General features: G+C 43.8%; 1 non-coding gene across 1 annotated transcript; it reads left to right on the plus strand.

Moving 5' to 3' along the window:
- Positions 1-3191: 3191 nt before the first annotated feature.
- LOC136724329 (small nucleolar RNA SNORD66) lies at positions 3192-3268 on the plus strand. Its single transcript, XR_010807023.1, has one exon. It is a non-coding gene; the product is annotated as a small nucleolar RNA SNORD66 (small nucleolar RNA).
- Positions 3269-17623: the final 14355 nt, after the last annotated feature.

Below are 17623 nucleotides of genomic sequence, written 5' to 3' on the forward strand. Positions count from 1 at the left end.
AAAATAATACATGTCATTTTTGTGTCTGTATTTTATGTGAAGCTAAAATTAAACACGAACTCAGTTCATTCACAGAGTTATTATGTATTGATCATTTGTATGAACTGAAGTGACCTTGTAGAGCCCCCAGCTGTTTGCAATACGTTGTTTGCATACTTTTTGCATTTGTAGGAAGTAGAACCAAACCGAGCTTGGATCAGAACATTTTTTTTGAACTCCTCGTATTTTGCAACAGTGCTCAATTATATTGTAGGTTACGGAATGAACATCAATCTTCTCACCGAATGAAAAAACACAAGAGCTCACTGAGGCTCTGTGCACGCAAGTATGATTTTTGTTGGTTTGTTTCTCAGCCCCGGTTTTATACCCATGCCAAACCCGGGCTTGTGAGATTGACAAATCGTCCGGGTTGCCCGGGTTTTCGGTACCACGGGTCCCCGGGCTGGAAACACTACTCCCCAGTGATGTGGTTGAAGCTGAAAATTTGGGAACAATTAAAATCAGACTGGATAGGATCCTTGGATCACTTAGTTATTAATGGACACCAAACGAGCACGATGTGGCAAATGACCTCCTCTCGTTTGTAAACTTTCTTATGTTGTTATGTTAAATATTTGAAAAAGATTTGGAAATGCTTGTGCTCTGTGCAACGGAAATGATAACAGTGCTACTCTTGGGACAAGAAAAGGTTCACATATATGTCGCTTATGCTCACAATGTATTTAATTTACCAGCAATTCAATGAATTGTGCACTGTGCGGTAGATATACCAGATCACAGAGTGTGGAGGGGGTGATGTGGGGAAGTGTGGGCCCCTGCTTTGGACCCTGGGGCCCTGCAGAGGTCTGCGGCCCGGTGTGGGTGCCTAGGCTGGTGTTGGTGCCTGCTGACCACTGTCCACCCTTGACCAGGAGACGGCGCTACAATCAGGCCCTATTTAATGCATGGGATTACCGGCGCAGTTCTGTCCTATCAGAGTTGGTTTCTCTGCTTGAAGGTGGGACTAAGCAGACTGACAATCCAGAGAGCCTTTCACGGGTTCAATTACTGTAAAGACAAAGCGGGGGAAAGTAATAGCGAAGTTTGGAAACAGGACGGACATCAGCTCTCATCTCAAGAACCCCGATCCTGTGCTGTTGCTTCAGAGGAAACACTGCGCTGATCTAAGAGGATTTCACAGACGCAATGTCTCATTTCAAGGGATATATCAAAACTGCAAGCGCCTTGCTTCAGTCACTGCGTGAAAGAAGCTGCAATCTGTGGCCCGAAGGTGGACATTGCATTGCGCATATATGTCACTTTCCCAGTTGCGTGGCTGTGCAGGTCGCTCTGTGTGTAACCCGGCCTGTGCAGAACAGGGCGCCTCTACAGTGGGGCTGACAGACTGAGCGCTCACTCTGAAGCCCTTAAAGCACCACCTGGGTTTTGGTGACATCATCAAAGACTTGGCTTCCTGAAAATCCAGAGGAAAACACATGTAAGGTAGGCCCTCTCTCTAGACTTACAGCCTTGTATTGATGAATAGGGTTGTTCCGCTCATTTTACAGGAGGGGGTGCCAGCCTACTAGCTCTGCTGTTGATCGGGAGTTACAGGCCACTCGTGTGTGTTGTGGACTTGGACTGAGGGACACTTGTGCTGCTCGTTGCTTGTTGTGTTGGCGCTGATGTGATAAGCCATGCAGATCAAATGTTGATCCTTAATGATCAGTAGTGCGACTCTTCACCAGCAAAAGACAGCATCCAGGGAAAGCCACGCTGCCCGCCTCTCAGACTCGGGTCGGGTTGTAAAAGTGCGCAGTGTGAGCCTGGCTGAGGGACTGATTCTTTTGTGGGGCGATGCGAACCGATTGAGTGACTCGATTCAGTGTGTTTGGACACAAATGGAAATTGGGCTTCAAGCCATTCAAGACAGAAAACAGGAGACACTTGTTCACACAGAGAGTTATTACAATCTGGAACAGACTCCCCAGCGATGTGGTTGAAGCCACAATTTGGGAACATTCAGAAATAGACTGGATGTGATCCTTGGATCATTTAGTTATTAATGGACACCAAACGAGCTGATGGGTCGAGTGGCCTCTCGTTTCTGAACTGTATTATGTTGTTCTGATATGTGTTGGGTATGACGTCAGTTGTTGTCAGTTGCATACGTAACAGTTGCTGGAATTCGATTCTGTTTGCTCTGTGGATATTGCCTAATTAGAGCTGATAGTGTGTTTGGAGACGGAGTCGTACGGTTGATTGATTTTACCTCTGAGTAATTTCAGTGTTCCCGAGAGCCTTTTGGTTGTATTGAATTCAAAAGCATGGCAGCGATTGCAAACTTCAAGTTTTGTCTTGAAGACTCCGCAAGATTCAGGTAGGCCGTTTCATTAATCTATCTTTTTCTTTTCATTGCAGCAGGGTATGTATAGCCTACATTTTTTTAAATGACATATTGTGAATAATAATGTTCTTCACCAGTACAAGATCGTGTGAATTGCTCCTAAGCATAGGTGTGTAGCTACAAATTGAACCATTATTCTCGTTTATTGATTACTGTATGAGAGGATGTGAATATGGTGAACTGGATATGGTATAAATACAAAATAAACCTGGGTCATTTCAACGCCGAATGGTAGGGATTTTGAGCCGACGTCTAAAATGTATTGCTTTCATTATTTCGTAATCCTCGGCACAACCAAGACTCCTGTGGAAATGTTGTTGCTTTCAAATTATGTTGCAGGTGTAATTATGTCCCTGATGAGAAGGAGAAAAATGAGCGTCAGTTCCTGCTGGACTTAGAGTTCATCTGTGACAGGCTGCAGAAACTCCGCATTAGCGATGTGGTCCTGGCTAAGGTATGCAGCCCCCTGCTTGTCTAGGAGACCCTAGAGTTTTATTTTCATGTTTTTATATATAAATCCTTCTGATTGAGATGGTTACCTGCATTGTTCTGATGGATCTGTTTAATGCTGATCTTGGACATTTGTCTCATTTGTACTTTTTGTCAACTGCTGTCTAATTGCGATTGTTATTTAGATGACTGTATGTGTGTTACCTGCCTACAATTAAGAAGGCTCCCACAGTGGGTGATGACCCCGAGGTCATTAAGACCCAGGTATGTAGGAGCAGAGGACACGGTTCATGTTTGGGGGGGTGGGAATAATAATTTGCTAGTCTAGTAAAGGGGATTGTGGGTAAAATTGGAGCCCCACTGATGATCTATTTGTAGTGCATTGGTGTCTGGGCCACTGACCTCTACTGATGGAGAAGATGAACTGAGGGGCTGAGTACGCTCACATGCACCCACCTCTCCAGAACAAATAAAAACACGGACTTGGCCGAGGTTTGCAGAACTAACTCTTTTTCCTTCCTTCCCTCCTCCCCCCTTTCCCCTTCAACAGGAGCTCTTCCGCAGGGTGAGTGGTATTCTGAACAAGCTGACCCCACAGATGTTCCAGCCGTGGATGCGTCAAGTGAACGAGCTGACCATCGACACGGAGCAGCGACTCCAGGGTGTCATTGGAGCTCATCTTCGAGAAGGCCGTCTCCGAACCCAACTTCTCCGCCTCATACGCCAATATGTGCCAGTGCCTTCTGAGGGTGAGAGAAGGAGGGTGACGGGGAGAGTGAAGTGAAAGAGGGAGGGAGGGAATGGTAGAGGATTGTGAAGATGCTATTTGTGTAAATTTGAACTTGTAAAATGTATTACGACTTGAACTGCTCTGTATTATTGCTCTTTGTATTGCTCTTATATTGGACAAGGACATCTGCTAGGAAATAAATAATAATAATAATAATAATAATAATAATAATAATAATAATAATAATAATAATAATAATAATAATAATACATGGATCAGATTTGTTTAGCTCTGGAATTGTAATTTGTGGGAGTTCAGTTTTGAATGGACTAGCAGATGCCTGTCTTGTGATGCGCATATCAAGAGTTTTCACTCCGATACCTATTAAAGCTGGAAGCCAGCCTAGCACACCATCTTGCTTAGGGTTTATGTTGTTCCTGCTCCCCTTTCTGTAGCTCAAAGTCCCAGCCGTTGACAAGCCGGGAGAGACGGTGCCTTTCCGCTCTCTGCTTTTGAACCGCTGCCAGAAGGAGTTTGAGACGGAGGAGGATGGAGACGAGGTCTTGGAGAAGAAGCAGAAGTTGCTGGATGCATCCTTGGTGGTAGGAACATTTGAACGTATTTTTAGGGCTGCCTCGATTAATCAATTAATCGGGTCTATGAATCAACTAATTGAATTGACGATCAACATTTTTTCTATTTAATCGAGCTGATTTAAAAAACAAAAATGTCATAATAGTGATATACGGTTAACAGTAGAATCACAGAGTTTTTGAACCACCTACAACAGCCGATAGCTCTTTAAATGCTGTGGTATAATGAAAGGCAAACAATCAAATAAAACTAGCATAAGTAGTATTTACATTTAAATATGAACATAAAACATTCAAATGATTGGTATAAATAAGATCAAAGCACTTTGTTTTCTGAAGGCGTCCACAGCACAATCAAAACTAAAGAAACAAGTGTTTAATCACTCAATCTGACTACACCTGTAATGCTATACAATGCGTGTGTTTTTCAAGCACATGAAAGACTGTAGACTGTAGGTGAGGTAGAGATCGTGACAGCTAAAACGCTTCTTAGGCATATTTGATACATATATTTAGTAAAAGTAAAGAACGGGTCTGCACAGAGTATTCAGGAACCCAGAGTAATTAACATTAAATCAGTCAAACTGAGCAGCCCTGCGCTTGTATAGTGTTAATTATAATGATTTAGTGTTTTTTATTTAATATTCATTTATATATTTTTCTCCTTTCCCATTCAGCATTGTTCTACTGTATTATCAATGACTAGTATTTATTAAAGTATAACTGTGTGGCACAACCACTTAAAGACTGTAACACTTATTGTAATTTGAATCGACTGACAACCCAAGTATTTATTTTAAATATAAACAGGGTTTGTACGCTAGTCTGGATGTCTGGAAAAAGTCTGAAAAAAAAAAACTGATTTCCAGTGCTTGAAAATGCTTGTAGAATCATGCCTCTGTTATGATAGTATGTAATTAAGTGCCGTGTGTGCGCAGGGTGAGGAGTGGCAGCGTCTACGTGACGAGCTGCAGGAGGCCAAGTGCAAGGCCCAGCAGCGCTCACTAGGCAACATCAGGTTCATTGGGGAGCTGTTCAAGGTGAAGATGCTGATAAAGACCACCATGCACAATTGCATCGTCAAGCTGTTGAAGAATCACGAAGAGTCCCTGGAGTGCCTGTGCCTACTCCTCTCCACTATCGGCAAAGACCTGGACTTGGAAACCGCCAAGGTAAGGCAGTTCCGGCCGTCGTGCCAGACTGAGCCCTGGCTAAACATCCAGCAACGTGATGAGGCCTATTGACAGTGGTCTGAATAAGTGTTTCTGAGCATCTGCAGACGCCTTCTTGAAGGAATGCTGCTTCACTTGGTGGTATAAAGTTACTTTTGTACCTGCTGTCTGCTCAGTTTTCTAATCGACCTTTTCACCAGCCCCGCATGGACCAGTACTTCAGCCAGATGGAGCAGATCATCAAAGAAAGGAAGACCTCCTCTTGAATCCGCTTCATGCTGCAGGACGTCTTGGACCTGAGAAGAGTAAGTCATGAGTGTTGGGAGAATAGAAACCTTCCTTGCTTTCAGCTTCCCAGCCCCCCAATCCCTGTCTGCCTCTCGTTCTCTCTCTCTACCATGGTCACTGACTCTTTCTCCTCTTCTTCAGGATAACTGGGTGCCCAGGAGGGGTGACCAGGGTCCTAAGACAATCGACCAGGTCCACAAGGATGCAGAGCAGGAGGTGCACCGTGAGCAGATCAAGGTGCAGCAGAAGCTCATGATCAAGATGTACAACCGACGTGAAGCGAACTCCAGCGAAAGTGTCCTGTCACGCGTCGGTCAGGCCTGAGCAGAGCAGGCCAGGAAGAGAGGGCCTTTTGTGAAAGCACTAGAAATAGAAGCACCAGTCCTTCTCTGGCGAAGATGAAAGCATCAACATACAATCATTACATTTCTTTCCCTTCTCTGTCTAATCTACAAAATAAAATGAAAATGGATATCTATATCTATACTATATTGAATGGTGGTGCACTGTAGATCAGAGTGTGGAGGGAGGACTGTCTTCACAGCACCAGCTGCTGGTGGGTCAATCCTGTTTAAAATAATCTCGGTACAAAGAAGTACGTGGGGAGTGAAATATGTGTTATAATGTGGAGTTATTTCAAGTACAACAACGTTTCAGATACAAGCAGGCTACATATGTAGTTCAGACTACAGGACTTGCAGAAATAGTGTGATGATCACTGGCCAGAGATGTAAACTCAGTTTCACCGACCTCGGTTAGCACTAGTCTCGGAGTTCTCTACCTCATATAAAATCTGATAGTCAGAGACAAGTACTAAACTGTGTTTGTGAAGCCACCGGTAAGAAATTGTGAGCAGAAGCTCAATAGATGTACAGGGGGACAGGAACTGCTACAAATTAGAAAAAGGATGTTTTAAGACCAATTCAAATAGTATCTAATGAATGTAAGCAGTTCAGCATGTTAAATGCCTTTTAAATAATTGTAGCTTCAAAGCAGCTTTATAGCTTTTTTCTGGAAGGATTTATGAGAGGACTTTGAATTTGAGCTGACAGGAAGGTCAAAGGTCATCAGAAAGGGCATTTTCAGGTACATACATGGGTTCCTATATGTGCTCCATTGTAAGTATGAGCCTAAGTGCACTATGAAAGGAGTTATGAGTTAGTTCTCACTTTGATCTTAAGTAGAGGTCAATGGTCACAGTGGAGGACATTTGTGAACAGACCTCATATGAGTTACTATCTGAGTTCTGTAGCAATCATCAGCCTAAAGGAAGGGTCAAAGTTCAAGCATTTATTCAGAAGAACATATTTGGCACTTTATGACATGTATGATGACTGTGATGACTTTTGAAAGCTGTAAGCCAAAAATCAAAAAATCACCTTTGACCTGAAAGGAAAGGTCGGAGGTGAAGTTGAAGGTTGAAGAGCCGTTATTAATATTTTATATAAACTGTATTATGTTTTATATTAATAATAATATGCAGACAAGCAAAGTAAATGTATTATGGTAGCAACAACCATTTTGTAAGTTGTTCAGGGCATACCCTCTAGACATTCCTGTCAATAATAGAAAAGATCAAACTGCAGAGAGAGAGGGCCCACAGATGTTTGTTAAAAGTCTGTGGACTTAATCTTTTCTCCAGATAGGCAGGAACTGTTTTTGTTAATGAACGATTGACAGTTGTTAAATAAGATCCGTGGGATCGGACCTTTCCTAGTATATCAAAGGAAGACATCTGTTCTTTGAATCCCACACCTCTACCAAGGAAGACTACCATGAACATTACAAGGGTCAGAAATCTGACCTCAAGATAACACTCTGGCAAACCCCCAGTGACAGACTCCGGCCACAGACCCACATGTCCTGCAATGTATATAAGGCTGACCACTTGTGCTGTTCAATAAGTCTCTGCTGAGGTAGAGTGCTTCCATGCTGGGCCCCTTTCAGGCCTGGCATGTTAAATAAATAAATGTACCATCTATGCATCCAGACTGGGTTCTTCAAAGGTCATGCTTGGAAAGAGCCCATCTGGTTACATATATGTGTTCTATAGTGACAAACATTATATCTGCCACCCGTAAAGCGTTATAGGCTGTCAAATGTCAAAAAAAAATTTTTTACAGTATCCCATGATCCTTAGCTCCGATAGCAAGCTAGATAGCATTTTTGGAAGCTTCATACACACTTTTCTATCTATGTTCCATTCATATTACTCTTAAATGCATGCTGGAAGGAGAAATGAGATGTTCAACATCTGAAAACAAGTTCTAACATAAACAGCATGCAGTACTTGGCTCTCAGTGGGTCAAAGGAAAGATATATATTCAGAAAGATAATCTATGGTTTACTATTAGTGTTAAATTGTAAGTATGGTGCTAAAAGTAAGCTATCAGCAGTTATTAGATGTAAAAAATGTTAGGGTCCTTGGGGGCCTCAAGAGGATCTGGACCTGGAGCAATAGCATACATTCTCAGATATTGTACAAAAAGTGTTTATCGTGATGTTTGAAAAACTGAAGGAGGAGACGCGTTTAAAAAAGTGGTCAGAAACGAGAAGACGGAAAAATTATTAAGAAACCAAGAAAGAACGAGATAACTAACTTAAATCCAATAACTATAACTAAATACAACTAGGATCAAAAATCGTTAACTATTAGTGTAACTATCCGAAAACCCATAACTAAACAACACTGCCCCTTACCAGGGGATTGAGAATGACTGGATGAAACCCAAGACAGCCTCCCAGGACCAGGATTGTGTGACAGCTGTTTCCTCTGAATCTGTCAGCATGACACATGTTAAAAAAAAGAGACTCATCCTGAGTTTTTGCTTTCCCTCACAGGAAAAGCACTGTAACTTCGAAGGTCACCTGGGATGGATTTCCTGGTATCACTCAACTTGAAGAGTGTAATTTTAGGACAGAATTGACCCATGTCTAAGGAGGTGTTCAGGCTGGCTTGTCCCCCACTAGGATGTCCAGAGTAAGGGATCCTGGCTCCTGCAGATGAGGAGGAGAGAATCAGGACAGTCAGGACCTCACACAGACGTCCAGAGGCCCAGAGTGGCCAACATGCTCTGTTGTGCACATCTGCCTTAAGCACAGAGAGCAGTCTTACACATCGCAGCTGTCTGGAATCAAGATACCGACCTGCCCTCCGCAAATCACCAAACCTCTTTGCTGGAATTTTTGTTTGGTGATGTTCCAATCCTGCAAAATATAAAAACATAGAAGCACTGAATGTCATTGCCAGAAATGATGGGACAGATGGGACTTCTCATTCCTGACGTTTAAATTACTAGACTAGATGGGGCGCTGTTGAGCATGGTTTCGGTGTAGACGTGTGAAGAGAGCTCCTGCGATATTTAGATTTTTTTTTCCAGCAAACAGGTTATTTTCTTTTATTTATTTTAAGCAATAAGCTGCAGTATATTATAAGTGTATTATTGTTTTAAAAACATGTCTAAACAAAAGAGCAAGAAGGGGCCAGCGACAGAGGCAACTCAACCCGAGTTAGATTCAGGCCTGACAGGGGGTGGCAATCCCTCACCAGAGAGTGGCGGAGACCTGGCCTTTCTTGTCGCAGCGGTGAGCAAAATACAGAGCTCCATTAAATCGTTTCAATCTGAGACGCGAGAGTCTATTGCTACTCTTCAGGGCACCGTCGATTCGTATGGCAGCCGACTGCAGGAGGTAGAGAGATCTCTGAGCGACTGAAGACTCTGTATAGGAAGTTGAAGAAAGTGTGTTGTGATTATTATATAATGTTTTATATTAATACTAGCATTAGAAGTAGTTTTGTATACAGACTGAGCAGATTCGATTTAGCAGGACAAGTAAAGGGTCAACAAGGTCGATTTGTTAGAAACTCCTGTCAGTAATGAAAGATCACACAGTGCCGAAATAGCCTACAGCTGTCTGCTGAGAATTTGTTTATGACTTAATCGTTTCTCCAGATAGGCAGGAATTGTTTCTGTTAACGAGCGATTGACATTAGGTAAATGACGACCGTGGGATCGCATCTTCCTAGTGCACATCAAAGACGGACATCTGCTTTGGATCCATCACCTCTTCAGGGGAGAACAGATCATAAAACGGACCCGGACATGTATCTTCTGATTGGATGAACGGCCATAAGATGTTACGTCATTTTCCTATAAAGTTGTACTCATGTTTGTAAACATTAAGTCTCACTGAAGGAATTATTTCTGACGTGGAGCTTCCGAGCGGCTCGATTAAAGTTCTATTTGCTTTATCTCCACGACTTCTCCACTTATTTCCCATACGGTTCTACACATACATATATATATAACAGATCGGGCTTTTTTCTGGAAAACCATAACTCTGGTCTTGTCCAGATTGACTGCCAGGGCCCATTTCTGACAGTACTGCTCTAGTAGCGCCAGGTTCTGCTAAAGCCCCTGCTCTGTGGGCGACAGCAGCACCAGGTCGTCTGCGTAGAGCAGGAACTTGATCTCTGTGTCATGGAGAGTTAGGCCGTGGGCGTCAGACTGCTCCAACACTGTGGCCAACTCATTGATGTAGATGTTGCAGCCCTGTCTCACTCCCCGCCCCTGAGTGAAGAACTCTGTTCTTGAGTTGCCAATTTGAACTCTGCATTTGTTTTCAGAAAACATTGATTTAATGATGTCATAAACTTGACCCCCTACACCACTCTGTAGAAGTTTATAAAATAGTCCTTTGTGCCAGATTGAGTCAAATGCCTTTCTAAAGTCTACAAAACAGGCAAATATTTTTCCTTTATTGTTTTGGGTATATATATATATATATATATATATATATACATATATATATACGTATATATGTATATATACATATATATATATATATATATGTATATATACATATATATATATATATATATATATATATATATTTATATATACATACATACATTCATACATGCTAGAAAGTCATTACTATGTTATCTTAAAGGCTAACTAAGCAGAACATATATCATTATAGAACAGAGTTCATAGGTCTACACATGGTTTTAGGGAACAGGCACGTAGGTCATACCGTTTGACATTGTCTCCAAGGTTCTCATCGTTAAAATAACAAAGTGAAATCAAACTACCTTATGGCCTCCTGACCTTCTAGCTTGACCTTATCTTTCTGGAGTATGCAAGAGAGAAAAACAGGTGTGAGAAAAGAATTTCTAACTTTCCTTCCATATATACATACATACATACATACATACATACATACATACATACATACAAACATACATACATACAGAAAATAAATAATAGAATTATGAATCACAATAAGATGTAATGAAGTACAGAAAAAGAAAATGTAATAAAAGGTGATCTTTAATACATACAAATAAAGAAAATAGGTTTACTATTTCCAGATTCCTTTTTTGAAATACAATGACATGCATTACAAACGAGTATTTACATTATAATTACAGCCGGTGCTCATGTGTCACTGTGTCCCTCAGGCTGTGGTAGGCGCTGACATATTGGGCAGCCAGGGTGGCTGTGTGTCCCTCCCCCAGGAGGACTGAGCGTTTTTCTTTTTTCTCAGTTTTGTCACAGGTTGGGTGGGCATCCATTATGTTGTTACAGAATGTGTCCCTTATTTTGGGCTAAAGTTTTCCGTGGAGGGGAACGTGAATCAGTTTGTACCATTTTTGGGAGGATCTGCCTTGTTGGGGCGGAGCTGTGATCCAGGTGAACAGCAGATCGGGCATAGGTGGGCATGTGGGCAGAGGAGTAGGAAGGCCGGTCAACCAAATAAGCTTGCTAAGGTACGCAGAAGCAGCAAACAGCCCCCCCATCCAGCCAGCCAGCCACTCTGGCTGGCAGTGACTGAGTGGTTGACAGACGGCAAGCAACGGAATGTACGTGCTCTGTGATGTCATAGCAGTCAGCTGAGAGAGGCTCGTGATGTCATCGCTGAGCTGGCTGGCTGGCGGGCTGGCTGGCTCTGTGTTTGTGTGTGTGTGTGTGTGTGTGTGTGTGTGTCTGTCTGTCTGTCTGTCAATTCATTTCAATTCAATTCAAAGGTGCTTTAATGGCATGATCTATCACAATATTGCCAAAGCAGATACAAATGTTCTATCAAACAAGACAAAACATTGCAATACAAGATTCAGTGGAACAAATATCAAACACATTGAAATAAAATTACGTAGAATATAAACCATATTTGTTGTTTGTATCAAAATTTGTGTCATGACATCAGAAAAATCACTGTTTTTATTTTGTTTTGCAAATGGAGTCCCACAGGCTGGTGTCTACACACTATCTCGCAGGCTGTGGCAGGTGGATACATATTGTGCTGCTAAGATGGCAGTGCGCTCCTCCTCTCCCAGCAGGACGGGGAGTTTGCAGCAATCGGGGATCATGTTGAACTCAGGGATTTGCATTTTGAATATTTTAAAGTATGTCTCCCTGATTTTTGTGTATTTAGGGCAGGACAGCAGGAAATGCGCCTCTGTTTCGACCTCCCCTAGGTCACACTGGCTGCACAGCCGCTCTTCTCTGGCAACCCAGAATTTTCTGTTGCGGCCTTTTTCAATGGCGAGGCTGTGGTCAGTGAGCCTGTATTTAGTTAGATTTTGTCTCTCTTTTATATTTTGGATTTTTAAGTATTCAGCCAATGTAATGTTTCTATTCTGGGCCCGGTAGCATTCTAATTTGTTTTGTAATTCTAATTCGTGTCTCCATTCTTTTGTGTATTTGCTTTTCAGGTACATGTCAATTTTCCCAATTGTTGTTGTTTTGGTCATTGTGTGTTCGGGCTCTGTGAGCCTCAGAGCCAGCCGGCCAAGGGGGTCCTTGTCTGGGGAGAGGTGGTTGCTCAGTGGAGCCTTGTATTGTTAGGACTGGGTCTCTGCTGTGTTTAGGTGCAGCCAGAACTTGGCTGCTCTTTCTTGTGCAGAGTGAAGAGTCCTAATTCGGCTCTGCAGGCGATGTTGGGGGCGTTTCTGTGTACGTGTAAGATGTTTTTAATAAATTCTAGGTGGAATATTTCCATGGGGCTTTTGTCCCAATTTTTGTTATTGAGGTTCATGAGGGGACCCCACACTTCGCTCCCATATAGCAGGATTGGTTAGATGATGGAGTTGAATATTTTAATCCAAATAGTTATTGGTATTGTTGTTTTCCCAAATCGTGTCTTTATGGCATAAAATGCCCGTCGTGCCTTGTCTTTTAATGCGTTTATATCCAGGCTGAAGCTCCCTGACACACTGATGGTCAGGCCAAGGTAGTTGTATCTGGTGCAGTGCTCAAATACAGTGCTGCCCAGAGTGAAGCAGTACCTGTTTCCCTGAGATCGGGCTTTTTTCTGGAAAACCATAACTCTGGTCTTGTCCAGATTGACTGCCAGGGCCCATTTCTGACAGTACTGCTCTAGCAGAGCCAGGTTCTGCTGAAGCCCCTGCTCTGTGGGCGACAGCAGCACCAGGTCGTCTGCGTAGAGCAGGAACTTGATCTCTGTGTCGTGGAGAGTGAGGCCGGGGGCGTCAGACTGCTCCAACACTGTGGCCAACTCGATGATGTAGATGTTGAACAGTGTTGGACTCAGACTGCAGCCCTGTCTCACTCCCCGCCTCTGAGTGAAGAACTCTGTTCTTGAGTTGCCAATTTGAACTCCGCATTTGTTTTCAGAATACATTGATTTAATGATGTCATAAACTATACCCCCTACACCACTCTGTAGAAGTTTATAAAATAGTCCTTTGTGCCAGATTGAGTCAAATGCCTTTCTAAAGTCTACAAAACAGGCAAATATTTTTCCTTTATTGTTTTGGGTATATTTATTTATGAGGGAGTGTAGAGTGTAAATATGATCGGTTGTGCGGTGTATTGGTAGGAAGCCAATCTGACTCTTATTCAGGACACTGTGCTCGGTAAGGAAGGCCAGTATCCGGGCGTTGATGATACTGCAGAACACCTTCCCCAGGTTACTGCTCACACAGATGCCCCGGTAGTTATTGGGGTCTAATTTGTCTCCACTTTTAAAAATCGGGGTGATCAATCCTTGATTCCAGACCTCAGGGAAACACCCGGCTCTCAGCACCAGGTTAAAGCGTTTGAGCAGAACCTCCTGCAGCTGCGGGCTGCTGTGCTTCAGCATCTCAGGGCTGATGCTGTCGGGGCCGCTGGCTTTCCTGGGTTTGAGGATTTTGAGTTGATGTTTTAGGTCCTGTATTTTGTAATTGGGTTATCTAAGGGATTTTGATTATTCTTAATGATTTCTTCCAATTTATTTAGGTTTTTTAATATTTTAACCTGTTCTGGGTTTGGATTGTTTTCAACATTTTGGTAAAGTTTTTCAAAGTGTGTTTTCCAGATTTCTCCATTTTGAATTGGTATTTCATTTTTTGTTTTTGGGGTATTTATTCTGCCCATATAGTGGTCTTTTTTCTTCCTGAAGAGTTGCTTGTAGTGCCGCAGGGCCTGGCAGTAGCTGGCCTGGTTGTCGGGCTCTCTGTGTTTAGTGTTGGAGAGATGTCTCAGGTGTTTCCTAGAAGTTTCACACTCCTGGTCACACCACTGTTCTTTTTTTCTTTTAGACGATTTTATATTTTGGTTTTTAATTGTTTTAATGTTTCATTTTAAAGCCAGTCTTTCAAATATTTCATTCAATGTTTTGGTGGCTGAGTTTATTCCGTTTTGGTTTATTTGATAGTGTGAGGATTGATATCTGTCTAACATGTTTTCAATCTCATCACTATTCAGGGCTCTTGTGTAGTTCTCTGTGCTGGGCTCTGACCATCTGTAACTGGGGGGCAGGGAGACCAGTTTTGTGGGAAGTTTGGCTCTGATTTGTGGCTGCGCTGATCTTTTTAGGTAAAGTGTTATTTGGCTGTGGTCTGATAGTGGAGATTGTTGTCTGACTATAAACGCATTGATGGCTTGTGGGTCCAGGTCACTTATGGCGTAGTCCACCACACTTCTGCCCAGAGCCGAGCAGTATGTGAATCTCCCCAGAGAGTCCCCCCTGGTCCTGCCATTGATGATATATAGACCCAGGCTTTTACATAGGCGCACTACCTGCTTCCCGCTCTTGTTTACCACGCTGTCCTGGCTGTGTCTCAGTGTGGAGGTGTGTGTGTGGCACAGCGGGGAGTCTCAGAACAGGTGTGTGTTCCCCTCTGCATTGATGTAGTCCATCTCTCTGCCAGTCCTGGCATTGAGATCGCCACACAGCAGTACAGAGCCCAGGGTCTGGAAGTGGCAGATTTCTTTTTGAATCTCTTGAAAGCCTTCCTCATTATAGTAGGGGGAGTCTGCGGGTGGCATATAAATTGCACATAGGTATATATCTGTGTTATTTTGTAGGGTGTCTTTTCTGATTTTCAACCGCAGGTGTGTGTCTCCTCTCTGTACTGGGCATAGGGCTGCTCGGAGCTCCTCCCTGTACCACACGATAATCCCCCCCGAGGCCCTGCCACACCTGACTTTGGGTTTTTTATAGGAGGGCACAATCAGCTCCCTGTATACATTGGGACAGGATGTAGACATATCTGCACAGCACCAAGTCTCTACAAGAATGAAAACATCTGAACTATTTACAGTGTTGATCAGTTCAGGGTCTGTGCTCTTCATTCCAAAAGTTGAGGAGCGTAAACCCTGGATATTCCAACTGCTTATTTTAAAGGACATGTTAATATATTTTATTATACTTGTCTCTTCTACATAAGAAAGTTTAATTTGTGGTCTACAACTGATATTATATTACTATTAATAATTATATATGGATATACATAATGTATAGAATTCTATTATTATTATTGGTAGCGTTATCACTCACAGATTTAATCTTTGCATCAAAATATCAGAATAATTAAATTACATTTTTTCTTACTCTCCATCTCCACAACCATATATATGTGTGTTGAGGCTCAGTTAACTCAGCAGTGTGGTACAGATGACACTGAGGAGTTGCCTTATCTGGGCCAGCTGGGCGGCATTGGGCCTCCAGGCTCTGGAAGCCGCTGCTGCGTGGCTGTGTGGCTGTGCTGGTCCCCGGCTGTCCGCTCTGCTGTGCTGGACGGGCCCTCTGGGGATGGGGGGTGGGGCCGCGGGGTCTCAGGGGCTGGGGCTGGAGTGGGGCCGGTGGCTGGGGATGTGGCCGGGGGCTGGGGGGTTTGCTCCTGGTCTCGAGGTGGGGGTGTGTGGGGTTTCGGCACAGGGTTGTGTCCTTGAGGACCTTTGCGAAGATCCTCACACCCGTCTTGTTGAGGTGGTCGTGGTCATACAGGTGATGTGGCTGGATGTCTCAGTGGTGTGCCAGGTGTACATTGGGGAGGAGGGCACATCTTCGGGACACATCTGCGTTGATGGCCTGGATGATGTGCAGGGGCATGTCTGTGCGCGGCAGCAGTGTGGAGATGGTGATTTTGGCAGTTGGGAATTCCTCTGTGGCTTTCGTTGCCACCTGTCTCAGGGCTGAGGCCACATCGCCCATGCGGGCACTCAGGTCGTTAGTGCCGGTGTGGATGAGGATGTGTTTGACCTGGCACAGCCTCCTCTTGGAGAGCAGCTCCAGGGCTCTCTGTGCTGTCGGGCACCAAAGCTTTTTCACTTTTCACCCAGGGAAGAGGCACCTCTCATCCAGGAACTTCCCATTGGAGTCGCTCAGAATGACCACCTCTGTGTTGACCTGCCACTCCGGGTTTGCGTCGGAAGTGGTGGGGGCAGCGGGTGTGTTTTGGGGGAGTGGCGTTTCAGGGGTTTGTGTATTAGTGGCAGGTCTGGTGATAGTGGGGGTGTCAGGAGTGGTGGGGAGTGTGGGTGGATCAGTGGGTGTGTCAGTGTTGGAGGTGTCAGGGGTTGGAGGTGTTGTGGGGTCAGTGCAGTGTAGTCTCTGTGCTCCAGTGATGTGTAGCTCCTCTCTTAGCTCCTCCAGCTGGCTCTGCAGGCTCCTTAGCTGGCTGTGCTGGGGTGTCCTGGTCAGCTCCTCCCTCGCTCTGCACAGCTCCGTCCTCAGGGTTTGACTCTGCTCCTCCAGGTCTCTCACTGCTGCTCTCAGCTCATGGATCTCAGCCTTGTGCTGCATCTTTAGTCTGTGCATCTCATCCCGGAGCTGCGCAAACTCCAGCTCCAGCACTGATAGGCATTCCTTTAGTGTTTTAATGTTGCTGGAGAGTTTTGGGTAGACAGGAGGGCAGTCTGTGGGAGATTGGGCACTGTCTGGCTCCGTGTGGCTGGGGGCAGACTGCAGGGTGGCCGGCTCTGGCACTTGTTTCTCTACCTCAGTCTGCTGCTTTGAGGTGTGGAAGCCGAGAGATAATTGGTCCAGGCTGCTCTCGCTGCCCTGCACCATGATGGTCCCATTGTGGTATACATTAAAAGTGAGCATCACACTGTCTGTGTCTTTCTCTACCAGCACTGAGATCTGCCTGCCTCTGCTAATGCCCCTCTTGTTGTTATTGGGGTATGTCTGGCACAGGGTTTTGTGAAAGGCGGTGTAGAACAGTAGATTGTTCTTGACCCTGTTTTCTCCTTTACCGGTGTAGTCTAGGATGAGGGTCTCAGGAGATGCTCTCATCACAGCTTGTTTGTAGTCCTTCTTAGCCTGTGTAGAGCGAATGTCTTCAGGGTATCGGATTTCAAAAGGCAGCTCTGCAGTCAGACTGCTGTTCGATAGATTTGTATCAGTCTCAGTGGCAGTTGGGCTCTCTCCTACTGTCACTCTATTCAAAGTGAGCTCTGCATTTTCATTAGCTGAGTCAACTACTGAGAATGCTTATTTATTTTATTTATATATATTGTTTTGTTTAATAATTTGTGTCTATAGGTGAAAGGTCTTACCTCCAATTCTTGTCTTCAGCTTTTCTTTTCTGACTTTTCTTCCTGAACTGTCTCTCTGCTTTCTACTTTTTGTGTTTTTATTAAAATTATTATTTTTTGAATACTTTTTCTTCTGAATTTCTATTCCATGTCTTCTGTGTATGTTTATAGTGCTATATATTCATTTGTAAATGACAAATTAAATCTGCTTATGTATAAAAACAAATGTTTTT

The sequence above is a fragment of the Amia ocellicauda genome, unplaced genomic scaffold (genome assembly GCF_036373705.1).
Source record: "Amia ocellicauda isolate fAmiCal2 unplaced genomic scaffold, fAmiCal2.hap1 HAP1_SCAFFOLD_181, whole genome shotgun sequence".
Classification (NCBI taxonomy): Eukaryota; Metazoa; Chordata; class Actinopteri; order Amiiformes; family Amiidae; genus Amia; species Amia ocellicauda.